The following is a 16944-nucleotide window of genomic DNA, read 5'->3' on the forward strand; positions in this document are numbered from 1 at the left end:
GACCGACGTAGTGGAATGAGAAAACACCAGCACAGATCAATATATACCTGCCGCTGCAGTGCATACACCCTTTACTTAGGAAAATGTTTTTAAAAATCAATTAAGGACAGTAGATTACACATGGAAAAAAAATTTGGACCTTTAAATTCAACTGCGGAATAATTGTTAAATTATAGACTGTTGGGGCAAGCTTTGGCAGCGAGCACCAATAAAGGCTGGCACGGCACTTTAGCGGTTGTTGTGGCCTGAACCACGTCCGGGCCGCCTTTGTCTGCCTAGTGTCGATGTTTACAATGCAACAGGTACTCACTGAAGACTGAGTCGACCTAGGGGAGGCCCAAAAACGTTTAGAAGTTCGTCATTGATGTTGGTCTTGAGCTGGAATCTAACTCGGGTGGCGGTGTGCTAATCATTACCCTACTTTTTCTTACTTAAATCACGCACACAGACAAAAAACCCCTGCATAGCCTTCACAGACTTTTGGGGCAAGTGCTGCTCACGAGCTTCTATGAAGGCCAGTCATGGACACGAGGGGGTGGGTGTCCAGCATCATGCCCGGCCGCCTTTTTCTCCCCAGTGGCAATGATTACACATCGCTCCAGGTACTCATTTGAGACTGCATCGACATAGCGGAGGCCCAGGACCGGTTCAAATAATCGTCACTGGTGTTGTGGGGAATCTAACTCGGGTCTCCGGATTTGCAGTGCAGCTGCTCTAACTGCTGTTTAAATCACACACACACACTAACAAACAAAGTAGTCACAAATCAGAAGAACTTAGGGGCTTACTTATTTTCGACAGCTAAAAAAAATAGTATTCGGACACGTTCGAACGAGAAGAATTACATTTTGTGCTTCCAACTGAGTCACTGCAGCCCTTCTCATAAGCAGGGCAACGGTCTCGAGTCAGCCAAGTACCCATGACAGAAAGCCATTCTGCTGAGTGATTAACGCTGCGTAGTGGAACATGAAAAGCTAAGGCAAGCACGTGCATGCAGGCGCCGCGGTGGCGAGATGTTAAATCCCTCGTCTCGAATGCAGGAGGTCGTTCTAATTGTGTATTTGGAGTTTGCACGTTCTCCCCAATGGTGCGTGTATTTTTCTCCGAGTCATCACGTTTTCCCCTCCACATTTAGAAGCGACGTGCGTTTAGTGTATTTGGCCGATATAAATGTCCACATGATTATAAGCCACTTCATTGAGATATCATTTGTGGCCAGGTCGCGACTGAAAAAAAGAGCTATATAGCTCAGTGGGCCTTACCTGGTAAAAAAAAAAAATTCATGGAATGTGCTGTGGGTGTTTTCCCTAAGTGAGTCTTAAAAGGCAAGGGTGCATCCCTGAAATTACTTGTTCACCCCACTGCCAGTAGAACGGCCTTCACACTGGACTTGGAATCCAGAGGCCGCCGTTTCGACTTGATCTCCTGGCATGCGCTGTTGAAACAATGGGCAACTTTCTCCCACTGATTTCAAGACGCCTGGCTAAGGTGGAAGAGTAGGCCAAATAACGTTTAGGAGGGACTCTAGAGCTCTCCCTAGCAGAGGCCCTTCTGCCAGCAGTGGCACGAGCGAGCAATTGCAGTGGTACACTTTTACCTTTTATCGAAAAATATAGTGTGACAGTCGTTACCAAACTTCAATGAAGGGCCGGTCCGTTACATCCAATGACAGCTTACAATCGCAAACAACCAACTCGTTTCCGGCAATGGAAATGAACGCTGTAATTCTAGATTTGAAGCTTTCGTGACTGCAAGGATTCATATTCTTAGGTTTTTTTCGGTAAAGTCACGTAGGTAAAAAAAGAAAAATTAATAAAAGTAAGTGATTTTTATTTTACTTTTATAAATTTTTATTTTTTTACCTACGTGACTTTACCGAAAAAAACCTAAGAATATGATACGCTGCAACAAGCCTATTACAATATACCGTATACTGTATATATTCATGACACAAGTGTTCCATAAGTGGCTGGACGTGGCGACTCCAGACAAAAGGCAAGGCACTCCAGGTGCGACCTCCGTTCCCTAACCTCCCGATTGTTTTGCAATAACGCCGAGGCCCTCGAAAGCTTTCAGCCGGCTGTGTGAAGGGTCAGCTGGGTCCTGTAGCGTGGCCCCTAAGGGGGCATCTGTTATTCTGTGGCACTGCCTCCCGGTCACTCGCTGCTCATGCTCAAGCACCTGTGAGCTGAAGTGTGAGCGCCTGGGGCCGGTCAAGCAACACCGCAGAGTTAAACAAACAAATAAATAGATGGCAATTTAACGAAATGGTTTCCCTCTCTCCAATGTCTTTTCGGGATTATGCCGCTTGCTGGGAGCTTCTTCAGGAACTGGATAAGCTCATCGGGAGAAGTTTCTCCGATATCACGCCAAACGACGCGCGGTGAAACTCTGAGAACGCGTCGGAGAGTGATGCGCACAATCGCGAAAATAATCCTGTGCAAACTTTTTTATTTCTCGGGCAAGAAAATTAAAATCGCCTCAACAATACAGAAAGATCCTGCTTGGATCGCCAGCGTGTGGAGTCATTTGTTCTTTTTTTGTTTAGTTTTTGCGCCGGAAGTGTTCTTTATTATGAAAAAGGAACGGTGACCTTTTTTCCACCAAATCTTTATCTCGTGCTTAATCTGCTGTTGACATTAAAGCAAAACATCTGAGAATTCCACGCTCTGTCAGCAGTTTCCCTTTGCAACGGTCAGGGCACTAGACAGCAGGCAGCAGATACAGATACCAATCAGCTGTAAAGGCGCAACGCTTGACCGCTGAACTGCCGCACAACATTTATTTTGTTTGGACAAGCTTTCAAAAAACGTTAGAAATTGTGCAGGGATTTGGACAATGAAAAACTTGGAAAAAATATTAATATTTTGAAAATAGCGGTACCAGATATCTCACTTTTCGACGAAATCAAAGATTTGTATCACATATATAATATTACTTTCAGGATGCCCACGATAAGAGGTTTCACTAGCTAGCTTTGATGTTTTGATTATAAGGGCAGCAAAAATATGGTGTGGCTTGAAACTTTGTTTGAACAGACCCGAGCTTCCTTACGTGTATGGAGACAACTAGGAGGGTTATTCTACAATCCCAACCAGGGCTGCCCACACAGAGAAGGGCCCCGTAACAGACCTGTGTCTCTTGTCACCATGAAATAAGGGGGCTCTACGTGGCATCCTGTCCCATGCCTCCATGTGTCACGTCCCATCGCCTGTCGTCACTTTCGATAGCACGAAGACACTTTCAACTATCACAAGATGTAAATATTTCGATTTGAAGCTTTCGTGACTGCAGAGATTCATCTTCTTGGTTCTTTCGGTAAAGTCACGTAGAAGGGAAATAATAAAATAATAAAAATGTAACTTTTGTTATTTTATTATTTCCCTTCTACGTAATAAAAATAAAAATGTAATTTTTATAATTTTATTATTTCCCTTCTACGTGACTTTACCGAAAGAACCAAGAAGAATATGTAAATAATATGAAAATCTCCCTTTTTGTATTGCTGTTACATTATTTTTTAGCTCTAAACTCAACCGTTTATATATATATCAGCCAGAACTGTCGAGGCACTCAACAACATCTCGAGGTGAAATATCTCAACTTACGTGGCCTGAGCTCTCCTGGCAGCAATGTCTCGTGGAATTCACCACGGAATGTGGCCTTAAGCTCAAACCACCCCAGGCTCCTTCACCCGGATGCGTCTCTGACTCAATCGCTTTCCAATCTCCACGAGGGGCACTTAGCTGGCACGCACACACGGCACGTCTAGCGTTAAATCATCACCCGCAGCTAATCAACCCTTCTCAGCCTTGCACACTGTGCGCCAGTGAACCCAATATTATTTGGGTGCGTCCCGTGACAAAAATGCCACTGCTAATCGTGAGTTAAGTTTAGCATCATAAGGGTATTGTTTGCAACTGTTGTGCACCCTTGAATGAGACACATTACTATCCATTCATAATAAATAACTTACAAGCCTTTGTCAATCCGCTGCTGGATGAAGGCCTCCCTGTACCGTGTCAATCACAGGTGTTGTTTGACCATACCTCTTCTAGATTTGAAGCTTTCGTGACTGCAAGGATTCATACTCTTAGGTTTTTTCGGTAAAGTCACGTAGGTAAAAAATAAAATTAAAATTTATAAAAGTAATAATAGAGAAAAAAAATAATGAATCACGACGTTTCGGAGGCAACACAAGTCTCTGTCATCAGGTGGGACCGTCACAGCTAGATTAAAATTAAAATTAGATCAAGATACAGTAAATCTAGCAAGATACAGTAAATTTAGCTGTGACGGTCCCACCTGATGATGGAGACTCGTGTTGCCTCCGAAACGTCGTGATTTATTATTTTATTTCCATTATTACTTTTATTAATTTTAATTTTATTTTTTACCTACGTGACCATACTTCGCCAAGTTCGTCTACGTGGGATGCAGGAGACCGCGAAAGATGCAGAGAACTTGTCATGGGTACGAGCCCTGAGCTACGGGGATGATGCCAGATGCAGGGACCTATCTGGCCCTTTAAACGGGAACTCGGATGAGCGGATTCAGTCATAGAACTTCAGCTGCAAAAAAACGCGCGAATGGAGAGGGCACGAGAGCAGAGGTGGCAGGAGGCGAGCCGTTGCTTCGAGAGCAGCGTTTGGTCTCTGTGACCCCTTGACTTCGTGCGTCTCTGGCCTCTAATGAACGCGCAAACACTCGGCGCAGAGAAAAGAGGCCTCTCCACGCCACTCCTTGGGAGGAAACTCTGCCGCGAGGTTTGAAATCACAGACACACAAGGACACACGTGCAGTGCCTCCTCACGCTCCCGTCAGCGACGCCGCTTTCAGTGTCGTGCTCGTAAACGAAACTGCGTTTCAGAACAAGGGTCAGGCGCAATGTAACCATTAATATAGAGATAAGTGTCACGTAAATGCACATAAACAATATGGGAATATTCAATTCGATTTTAATCTTAATTTTGTAGCTTTCGTGACTGCAGGAATTATTATTTGGTTCTTTCGGTTAAGTCACGTCTAAAGATAAAATAATAAATTAAATAATAGCATATTACGACGTTTCGATTGCAACACAAGCAATCATCATCAGGCATAAAAGAAATAGCAACAAAAATCTAACTAGAAAACTATAGACAGACATACAAGCAGACAGACATCACAAGGACACACAGAGAGAGGACACATATCGGCACAAAGAGAGAGGTCGTTTCTGTGACGGTGCCTCTCTATATTTAGTAGTAATACATTGAATAACAATACTAACGTAATAATACTAATTACAGCCTGTTGGGTGAAAGACTTTCCCATGCAGTGTTGGTTGTGGGTGGTTTTGTTTGACCATATTTCACCACACAGGCCATTGAAAGTTGGTGAAGGTGGGACCAGGTCCGGAACGGTTCAGATATCACTCACGGCCGATGCCAGCTATGGCCGGGGGAATAAAATTCAGGTCGCCGTACGGCGTAGAAGTGAAGTTCCCCTCGCTCAGTCCACATGTCACCTGCCTCGTTATTCCTGCCGCAGGCTGTGTGCCCCTTTGAGATCGCGCGACCCACGGGTTGTGAACCTCTGGCCTGGCGGCGGGGAGAACCGAGCTGCCTTTCCCGTGTGACTCGGTCGTGATGGCATTGGGCAGGCTGACCACCAGGACAACACCGGATAAGCCCGAATGCTGAGCGCTGCCCATGTTTATTGTTTTGAGTTGCCGGTTGTATACAGCTTCGACTTCGGTTTCATTGGGCTGGCACCTGTTCCTGGGCGACTCATCTCTCACTTGGTTCCCGATTCAAATAGCAAGCTGCGTTGTGTCACGCCAGCTGAAAATCCACGTAAATCCTATACAATGTGACAGTGCCCTCGTCACAATTGCCAACATTCCAACAATAGACTGCAATTTCAATTTACAATTACATTGTTTGCACTGGGATGCACTCAGTATGTACACGGTGGTCCATTTATAGATACCCCACCCTGATTTCTAACGGCATTCTTACGTTGTTTTCAATTGATTGTTGTAAGCAAATCGGACTGGCTTTGTTGTGTTAAAATTCAATCAGTGAATTGAGATTGGTGGGAGACGTATATACAGGCGTTTAAACATAACGCTGTTTGTTTGTTCCATACTTTCCCTCAATTACTTTAGTGGGGTGTCTATAAATGGATCACGTTGTATGATAACTCCATTACATGCATATTGCCCTCCATCTCTCCAGGGCTGATAAAATTATTACCGCATTGTGCAAAGTTAACAGTAAGCTGTCGTATGGATGGACTAACCCTGCTGCAGGAATACGGGAACTTACCACTGACCCAGCGCTGACCACCTGATCGCATTAATTAATAATTTAAAAACATTTTATTTTTTTGGGGGTGATGCTGAATTGGCAGTGGTGCACAAGCACAATTAACAACAAAACAACAACAACACAACCTCAACACATTCATAAATAACGCTGCTCCCTCCGGAAGCCCTTTTGTGGCTAGCAGACCTCGACTTTGGAATGTGTTGCGTTTTTGTGTGTTATATTATCATTGCTCCATGCTAATTTGAGCAGGAATTCAAACTTACTATTTATAAGCGTTAAACAACACCGTTACACTTAATTAATTATAGACATAATCGAGTCACGCTATGCTCTGTGCAAAACAACAAGCTACGATACTTTTATTTTATATTTTATACCACGTTACAGCAAGGAACAAACATGAAGATTCACGAAAACCCCTCCTCCCCTTATATTCATGTGTCAGTTATCTAATAGTCTATAGTTAACATTGGTGGCAGCCACGTTGTTTGATTAAAATTTGCTGCAACTGCGATCGTATATGATGAGCACTTCCACGAGTTTATTGTTTTGCAAAAACACATAGTCCAACTTGGACTATGTTTTTTTGCAAAACTAACCCTGCTGCAAAAAACATAGTCCAAGTGTCCTTGAGGGCTTTGCTTGCTCCACGAAATCAACCGCCTGTCTCTCCCAGTACCCTCACGGGACAGCATCACACTCCGTTTAAAAAGATACCAAAGCTATTCATTTAGATTGCCCGTGGATAATTATTCACTGCATTTGGCCGATCTTAATACAAAGAAGCCATCCACACGGCACCAAAATATCCATCAACGCCAAATCAGTGCCGGTGTCTCGTGGCATAAAATAATGAAAGGTATTTTTGTTATTAGTTTGGCACGTAGTCTACATCAGCTCTGTTTAATTTGAGTGTACAAAAAAATAGATATTTTATACATAGTTGTGCCTATGATGGTTTGAAAATTCAGTGCCATTTATTCGAGTAGCTGGGAGCCCAACTCTTTGGAAAAAAACCCCACTAAGGTTACAATTGTAACCAGAGGAAGTTGATTATTTAAGTAAATTGCTTTAGTTGCAGATAAATTTTACACTTCGTGTTTGTTAAAATTACACGAGATGGTCTCAATCAAAACAAATATTTAAAAAAATCCCATCACATGAATTTGGTTCTGCATCCAAATTTGGCTAAATGTCAGCTCCGTGAATTGAAATATCGCTTTGATTGTCATGTAACAACAATTAGTCTCATATGCAGAGCGGGTAGGAAAGTGCAGCCCTCTAATGTGTGGACCAGAGGTCACTTGAAAGATAGCTTGGTGGTAGCTCTGTGATATCCTCTTATGTGGGCTGTTCTCGAACATGAAGGGTTGCACAGCTCTGCGAGAAATCCGAATGGTTTCCTCATCTCATGACATGACACCGATGGCACAGTCGGGATAAATTTAGGAGCGAAATTACAAAAATCTTAACGTAACAAAAATATGACAATGGAAAATTGCTTATTCTTGCAAAAGCTGCTATCAAATCATGGCACTAATCCAGCCACCCCAATAACCAAAGTGCATATCTTAAAGAAACATTAATTCGCTGTCTGGGCATAGTATCCACATGAAGACAGGCATGCAAGTAGGGACATATTATATTACCAAAGACAATTGTCTCATTGTGTCCGTGCTGTCCGGAGCAATGAAGCTTAATCACCTGCTGATGCGTAGGAATCTGTCTGCTGAGTCGGATGACAAGATGTCATGTGCATCCTCACTCACCATCGCATTCTTGTCTGAGTGCCTTCACTTTCGACTGCAGCCACTGTCCATGCATACCGCAGCCAGATTAGCTGGCTTTCTTCATTCTGGCACTTTCCCACTGCTTGTTTTTTTTGTGTGCCAAATTATCCACCACAATCAGTATTTTTCAGTCCACTGCTACAGGTTAAGCCTCTTAAAACTCTCATGCATAGACCCATGGTCCTGTGTGTTGTCTCGCCCGTACATGTGCCCGAGGTTGATCAATCCTCCTCCTCCTCTTTTAATTTTTCTCTTGTTTATGTGTCCTATGTTAATGATAATGTAAAGATGCAACCCTGCATTTGCTTGTGCACGTCATTGCTGGTGGGAGGAGTTCCACTAGAACTCCACAGGCTATTTTGGCCTACTCTTCCACGCTGGTCAAACATCTTTGAAGAGGTGGCAATACTCACACTTTACCCCACCACACATTTCCATTGAATGATAATATACTACTACCACTACTAATAAAGTAATTTATATCCCTTTGTGATTCGACCGCTGCATGCAGACTTTTCCAGGGCTGTTGACCATAATTCACCGTGCTGGTCACAGTGAAAGGGGATGGGTGCAGGATTGGTTTGGGTATCACTCACCGCTGATGCTAACCATGGCCGGCAATCAAACTCAGGTCAATGGCTTTCATGGCACGGCATGCCAATCGCTGCACTTAGAGTACAGGGCACATGGATTGGCCTAGGGGCAAAGAAGTCCTGTGACTGCCGCTCAAATCGTGACAGTTATTGAACCATTCATTATTAGGCAGTGTTTGCCAGCGTGTGTTGCGAGGACTAAAATAACACCGTGTTATTTTAAAGGACCCCCCCCCCCCAAAAAGAGACAGGAACCCGAAAATGGGCACGTTATATAAGTTAGTGAAGAAAAATTGTTACATACAGTATATGTGAACGTGAATGCATTGTTTTATTTTTATTATTTTATTATTTCCCTTCTACGTGACTTTACCGAAAGAACCAAGAAGATGAACGTGAATGCATTGCTTGTGGGAGGCATCACAGTGTGCATTTGGCTGCTATAACTTTCCACGTGATGATAAGCCTGGCCACAAGCTGTCACTTGTCGCTTCTAAAAATAAAAAAATAGCTATATAGCTCATTGGGCCTTACTTGGGAAAATACATTTTTTTAAATGTTTCGTAGTTTTAGTTTTGTGGGGAGGCGCGGTGGGGGGGGCAGTGGGAAAGCAACTTCGAAACATGTCGAGGGCAAATGACCACAATGACCACATTTCTCCCAGCAGAGGGCACAAGGGGGCCTCCAAAATTAACAAATGGGCCATACGCAGCTCAATTGAAGTTAGCCCCGGCCCTGAAGGAGAACATTTAGCGAACTAACTTGTGTGCCGCGTATTCGTCTACCTCTATCTCATCCGGCTAACCCGAGGATGATGATCGCGTCCGAGCGAATTTTTTTTTTAATTTGTGAACAACGTTGGGGATCGGCCGTCGATAAACCAACGCGGCCACGCATGGTGGCCCCCCCTCCTGCCCAAAAAAAGGGGGGGAAATCGTAGCTCCGCCCCCTAATTAGCATAACGATGGCCTTGAATTAAATGACATCACAAATAACATCGCGAAAACTGAACAACGTTTGTGCATTAAGCCCGATTTCTCCTGATGGGACGGACCCAGTGGGTCAACATTGGTCTGTAAAGTTGCGTGTACGTGTCTGTAAAGATTTAGTTTTTGTTGCAAGACATTTGCACGGAGGGCAGACACTGGCGCATGGGAAGTAATTCGCTGTCACTTGACATCAAACTGGGCCCTTTTTGTTAGTATCAAAGTATAAAACAAACTATCGGTTTTACCCTTTTATGGCAATAAAACCGGTGGTGTTAAGATGTTCAAACGCGAAATAGAAACCTTTTTCAAGGAATCATCTTTGCATTAACCCATGTACTTGTAGTGAACACTCAAACAAACATGCTCTGATAATCTATGCATTTGTACGTGTGCTTAATGCGAACTTGATTCCTTGCAAAAGGTTTCTGTTTGGTGTTTGAACATCTTAACACCACCGGCTTTATTGCCAGAAAGAATAAAACCAATTTTTTTTACATTATTTGACATCGTTCGCTAAACAACTGATTGTTTGGGGGGGGGTGGCTGTGGCATGTAGCCATCCTGAAGGAGTTGACAAATAAAGTTTGGTTTCCATAAAAAAAAAAACTATTTAGTTAAATCTTCTTGGTTCTTTCGGTAAAGTCACGTAGAAGGGAAATAATAAAAATAAGTATTTTTTTTTATGTTTTATTTTTATTATTTTATTATTTCCATTCTACGTGACTTTACCGAAAGAACCAAGAAGATGAATCCCTGCAGTCACGAAAACCTTAAATCGATATTTGGTTAAATGTTTTGTTTTTAATGCTGCAAGTGCTGCATTGTTATTATCTGTCAGTGTTACGGTTTTTTGAACTACTGGCGCAGAAGTAAAAATTATTGAGGGCAAAAGTTGATAATAAAAAAAATCCCTCTCATCTCCGTCCACACAGTTATTAGCCGATCGGCTGGTGGGGTAAAGTGTGGGAAACTCCTACGTGTGGTGGGGTAAAGTGTGGGTACTGCTACGTGTGGTGGGGTAAAGTGTGGGAAACTCCTACGTGTGGTGGGGTAAAGTGTGGGTACTGCTACGTGTGGTGGGGTAAAGTGTGGGTACTGTTACGTGTGGTGGGGTAAAGTGTGGGTGCCCCTACGTGTGGTGGGGTAAAGTGTGGGTACTCCTACGTGTGGTGGGGTAAAGTGTGGGTGCCCCTACGTGTGGTGGGGTAAAGTGTGGGTACTCCTACGTGTGGTGGGGTAAAGTGTGGGTGCCCCTACGTGTGGTGGGGTAAAGTGTGGGTACTCCTACGTGTGGTGGGGTAAAGTGTGGGTACTGCTACGTGTGGTGGGGTAAAGTGTGGGTACTGCTACGTGTGGTGGGGTAAAGTGTGGGTGCCCCTACGTGTGGTGGGGTAAAGTGTGGGTACTGCTACGTGTGGTGGGGTAAAGTGTGGGTGCCCCTACGTGTGGTGGGGTAAAGTGTGGGTACTGCTACGTGTGGTGGGGTAAAGTGTGGGTACTGTTACGTGTGGTGGGGTAAAGTGTGGGTGCCCCTACGTGTGGTGGGGTAAAGTGTGGGTACTGCTACGTGTGGTGGGGTAAAGTGTGGGTGCCCCTACGTGTGGTGGGGTAAAGTGTGGGTGCCCCTACGTGTGGTGGGGTAAAGTCTGGGTGCCCCTACGTGTGGTGGGGTAAAGTGTGGCTACTCCCACCTCTTTCGAGATGTCTGACCAGCTTGGAAGAATAGGCCAAATACCCTCTTATAGAGATCTATCTAGGGCTCCCTCTAGTGGCGTTAGCAAGTTATTGTATGGGTTGCACCTTAACCTTGGCGATGTTTTTTTTTAGATATGCGTTGCAAAATAAACAGCTCGCATTTTCCTGGTCCTATTGGCTACAATTATATTTCTTTGTCCATTGTGAGCTGGCGTTAGGCTTTAGTTACGACCGGATGAAAACATTTTAAAAAATGCCGGTACTTCGTTTGACTCCCAACAGAAACAACACGTGCTAGAGGAAAATAATGTTTCCATGAACTCCTACACCGAGGTCGATAATAAAAAAACGTCTCATTACGTTTTGGAGAAACTGAAGAAGTGAATAGGCAAAAAAAAATATGCCTAAATGCTTCCTTGAATTAAAATCTGGGAAAAGAGTGAGTGGGCGATGTTTCTCTCTCTGTCCCCTTTCAGAACTGCTCAGAAAATATAATTAACGTTGTCAACTACTGTATAGCCCCATTTGCAACTGTGATTTGCAACTGAGACTTGCAATTGTGAAGAGCAACCGAAACCTGCAACTGTGGCTTGCAACCGTGGCTTGACAGCTGTGCATTTACAAATGTAACTTATCCTTTTTCCGTGGAATATTTAACTACCGGTGTATTTTTTTTGTATGATATATACAGTAAATATAATATTGCTTTTTCGAATTTAAATATGATTGAGTGCACATTTTATTGCGTCTACATTTTCTTGAGTTGATGTACGATTGTTTAATGTGCCTACCTATTGAACTTCCTCGATATATTTTCTACATTGCCGACCCCTTGATTCATAGCTCATCGGGTTATTCCAAGTTCAAAAAAACGTCGATTTATAATAATAATAATAAAAACCTGTGTTACGATACATTTCAGATTTATAGGAGCATCTAAATGCGACCACATGTCAAGTCGCGATACAAAGTGGTTGTAAGACACACGCACACCTGGAAAGTTTGAATACGCGGATGATGTTTTTTTTTGTTAAAGGGAAAGACAGGTAACATGCTTCGGGGCAGAGGCGACATTATGACATAAGAGCAAATGGTGACACCTCACAGGGAGGGTCAGTCATCGAAGAGAAGAGTCTTGAGCCTGGACTTGAACAGGGTAAGGTGCTAGGCAGTCGTGAACAGCCAGAGGAAGGGAATTCCAGGCAACGAGGGGGTGGCAGTAGCAGTGAAGGAGTGCCCCCCTCCCTTTGAGCGAAGGCTGACTAAGGGTTTTGACAGAAGGCCCTTGTTGCAGGAGCGGAGGACACGTGAAAGGGGGGGGGGGGTAGAGCGAGATGAGCTTACTCATTTACTCAATTAAAGCTGACTGGACCCTCGCTGAAAGTGCACCCCACCCACAATTCCAAATCTGGAACCGCGCCACCACTTAAGCAAAACAGAGCTACATTTCACTCGAGGCAGCCCAGTTCTTCAAGTATTTGAACTGACCCCACCGCCGCCTTGGGCGCAGACGTGGCGAGGTCTGGTTTTGCAGGTTTTAAGGTGCTCCTGGAGGGGCAACCACGCCACAATTCGGTGCAATTGACCCACAGCCACTGCTGTGTAGGGGCAGACACAGCTGCAATGTGGTCGCAGCTCAAATTACAAACCCATTCCATTTGCTACTAATTGGAAATGAAACCCGGCCGAGGCATGCTTAGATCAACCCTAACATGAGACAAATCACGAGCCTAAAGGTTCCGTGTGTGTTTTTTAATTCAGATTTTACGTCGACATAATCACAATTATTCCGTGGACATCCAGGCAAAGAGGGAAGTAATTTTCATTCCAGAAGACCCTCAGACACGGCAACCAAACTGCGGAAATTACCAAGGACTGGTATCACCTTTTTATTAAAGGACAATCTTTCCACAATCATTAGACATTGGTCTGTAACCGTGAGGGCAATGAGACGTTGACAGTACAAATCTGGATAAAAATAACCCCCGAGTAGTTGTGTGTGACACCCTTGATCATTGCTATTTTCAAGTATCGTTGGAATTTTAAGTTGATTATTTTTATTCGTGGGTATTGTTGGGGAGGTTGGGTAATTAAACTCTCTCAAAATCATTAGGCCTGCAGTTATATTTAAGATTGCTCTGGATCCACCAACACTTATATAAACCAACCACTTTTTAAAATATGCATTCCAGTTGTGACAACATCAATACGCTTATAATTACAACATGATAAGCATGATGATTAATACATAAACAGCAAACGTTTAATTAAAATAGATATCCCTATCTTTTATATCCAGAATAAGTTACAGTTTCAGACCACACATGTAGAAAAACTAAAGCCAAACCGTTATTTATAAATATCACATATATCAATTGTGTACACTGAAACGTTTGTGCGTTTCCAGATCTTCAACACTTGTAACTTGTAGGAGTACTTGAGAAAAAAACAATAACCTTGTACTGGATTAATATTGCTTTGTGGCAAGAACGCCCAAGCCACACACCCACTCGTAGAAGAAGCCCTTTGTCACTGGTTTTATCACAGAGCCCGTTTTGTTTTTACTGCGTGAGCAAAACCCTGCCACCTCCATTCCATCAGAGGCTGACAAGGGTCCGACCAAGGCACCTTTATCCCTTTTTATCTGGTGCCACAAATCTGCCACGGTATACATTGCTGCGTATTGGCGCACGACTTTTGGGATCGAAGTCCTGAATTCAGTCCATAGGTCTGCTCGAATGACAATGCTGTGGTTCTACACGAAACGCAAGTCCCAATTCTCAGACGCAACGTTCCGCTCACCCACCCAGTACGATAGCGGATATAAGAGATGCTTCTAATAAGAAATTATCGCAATCAAACGCTGTGTGATTTTTAAAAGTTGTTATAGTGTGTACACTGTTACGAGGCTGTGTTACAAACTCACGACGCCTTGGCAGGACTTTAAGCGCGCTCGTTGCTTTCTCACATCACTTGCTGAGTATCAGCCTAAAGGCCCGTGACACCAATCGACCAGCAACAAACAGCACTTTTAAAGTAATAGATAATTGAGCATGGTTATTATAAAAAAAAAACTTGGGGGAAATATTGATGGCTGGATGGAATTCCAAAGTGAAGCGGTAAGGAGTGAAGAAGCATAGAGGGATATGCTGTGACCTGCAGTGTATGGTGGTTGAGTGCAATGTGGTCGAGACGAAACAGTCGACCTTGTTGACCCGCCTCCTTACAAAGGGTGGAGGTGTCAGTGGGTGAAGTCGACGCGAAGGGGAAATGTGGCAGAAGCTTTCTCATAACAAGGCCATCCGGAACCATCAGTCGATATGAACGCAGGGCAAATTTGATGATATTATGAAGAGTTGAAGGGCTGTATTATACAACAACAACATTGAGATGTAGCTGCATTTAGAGACCGTGTAAGTCCAACTCGAATTGTACTGCAACTTTAGTGCGGAGTTGAGTGGTGTCTGTTAAGGGTGTGGGAGTGTGGTTACCTGCTTTGGGAACTTCAATCACACCTGTTCAACCCAGGCAGCTTGTGACGAGACAATGTACAGGGCTTGAGGGATCCAGTGAGTTCCTAACGGGTTAAAGTCAACACTTGAGTTGGTGTATTTGCCAGGAAATGCACTGACAAAGATACATCTGTATTTTGTCTTACTTTTTTTTTAAAGAAAGTCCATTTATCAGTCGGCGAATACTTGTGCGGAATGCCTAGCATATCTTCGCACTTTCCTGCTCGCCTATGTCTACATTGCCAGAGCCCATTATCTATCAGGATAAGACAACACAAATTAGAGCAGTGATTAAAACTAGTTTCATCAGCTATGACGCCACCTCTCAATGCCCCTTTGAAGTCTGCACATTGAGGTTTAAAGTGTTATGTTTAGTGTGAATACATTTCCTTCTGTTCTATGCACCGCCTAAAGTGCATGACACTTTAGAACAAACACGTGTTGGAATTTGATGAAAGTAAATTGTTTTAATTAAATGCATAACCATACACTGCATCTCTCAATAATCATTACCAGCCTTCCTCCTTCATTCATTGATATCCCACCGCGTATGCACCGTATACACGAGAGAGTAGCACAGGTATGTGTAAATAATACCCTGCATTTTCATTCGCAGTCGATTCACAAACATCTGCAATTAGCATGTGCTATGGAGAGCGGCCGTTTGCCGAAACGGCGTCTATGATATATATTTTAAGGCCACAGTGTAGAGTTTATTGACAACAGCAAGAAGCACGCTGTTTGCTGCACGTCTCGTGCACCGTGTGGACGGATATGTCCTGCCCAGGGGCTTCCACACAAAGTAACGTCGCGTGCGCAGCAGAGGCAGCAGCATTACCAGCGGCAATAGCAAAGCGACGTTTTTATGCTGGGCGCGCGCTCAAACTCACCTCTGGCTCGGCAGGTTCTTTGCACTTGCTAAGAAGGCGCGGTTGCCAGTCTGCAGAGGACGCGTGAAGTCTACATACGGAGAATAATGACGGCTGAGTTCCGACACCAGCGACGCACGCGCGCGTGCAGAAGACACGTGCAGAGCTAGAGGCTTGCCACCAGGGCTTGCGGAGGAGGGTCAGTGTGAACGTGACTTCGGTGAGCGTAGACTTTTAAAAGCGAGACAACTGGCGAAGAGTGCAACCACAGGCAAGCCACTGGGTGTGGATAAAACGCCGCTCCTCCTCCTCCTCCGCCCTCCCTCCTCGTCGTCGTCGTTCGAGCGTGCGTGAAGGCAGGCAGGCAGCAAGACGAGGGGCTCCCTGCAGCATCAGTCAAGCGACGCCCGCCTCCACGCGTCCCCCCCTCCAATGGCAGGGCGAGGCGATCCGCCCCATGCAAACGGGGGCTCTGCCGTGAGTCATGCTGCACAGTCTCACAACGCTCAGCCCCCAGGGCTGGGGAGAGGTCAAGCAGAGGTTAGGGTTTAGGCGGGACTGGGATCAAAACTCTGCATGAGCGATAATCCTGGTGACATGCGAACGCATCCCAACACTGGGACAGGGCCGCCCAGAGTGGGGAGCAGAAGGGGCAATTTGTCCCGGACCTCGTACAAAAGAGTGGCCCACAACGCGTTTTGCGACGGACCTCCACGAACCTATGGGCGGCCGTGCCAACACTCACGACCACAGAGAAATAATTGATGTATGTGTGTCGAACTTCTTTCGCACCGTACGTAGACACCCGTGCTAATTGGAGGTGCGGGAGAAGGATAACAAACTAAGCACAAAAAAATCAGTTTTAAAGAAATGTATTTTTTAATTAGCTTTAAAAGTGCATAAATATGGTGGCTTCCTAATATCAAAAGGAAGAGCGTTCCAGACGCCACAGAAGCGCATCCGAAAGTGCGCGATGCAAGTGACCGTCTTTGTTCGATGGCTGTCTATAACTGTATCTGTTCATAGCGCACATGAAGATACCTCTCCATTCTGTCTCCACATACCGATAAAAAGAATAGCTTATCCTGCAGCATTGGTTGGTGCTGGATAATAACAATATTGTTGTGGAAAGCCAAGGGAACGGAGGTCTGTTTTCACATGTTGGTACACATTATGCCCCGC

The 16944-nt window shown here is 44.4% G+C and overlaps 1 protein-coding gene across 1 annotated transcript in view; it reads right to left on the minus strand.

The window, feature by feature from the left end:
- Positions 1 to 16129, minus strand: part of VASN (vasorin) — a 37893-nt gene extending 21764 nt beyond the window's left edge. Inside the window, exons 1-2 of the mRNA XM_078604983.1 lie at positions 15784 to 16129; positions 14873 to 14958 (exon numbers count right to left, since the gene is read on the minus strand). The gene's annotated coding sequence lies outside the window, so the exon portion shown is untranslated. The remainder of the gene's footprint in view (positions 1 to 14872; positions 14959 to 15783) is intronic.
- Between the last annotated feature and the right edge of the window lie 815 nt (positions 16130 to 16944).

The sequence above is a fragment of the Lampetra planeri genome, chromosome 23, assembly GCF_965212315.1.
Source record: "Lampetra planeri chromosome 23, kcLamPlan1.2.h2, whole genome shotgun sequence".
Classification (NCBI taxonomy): Eukaryota; Metazoa; Chordata; class Hyperoartia; order Petromyzontiformes; family Petromyzontidae; genus Lampetra; species Lampetra planeri.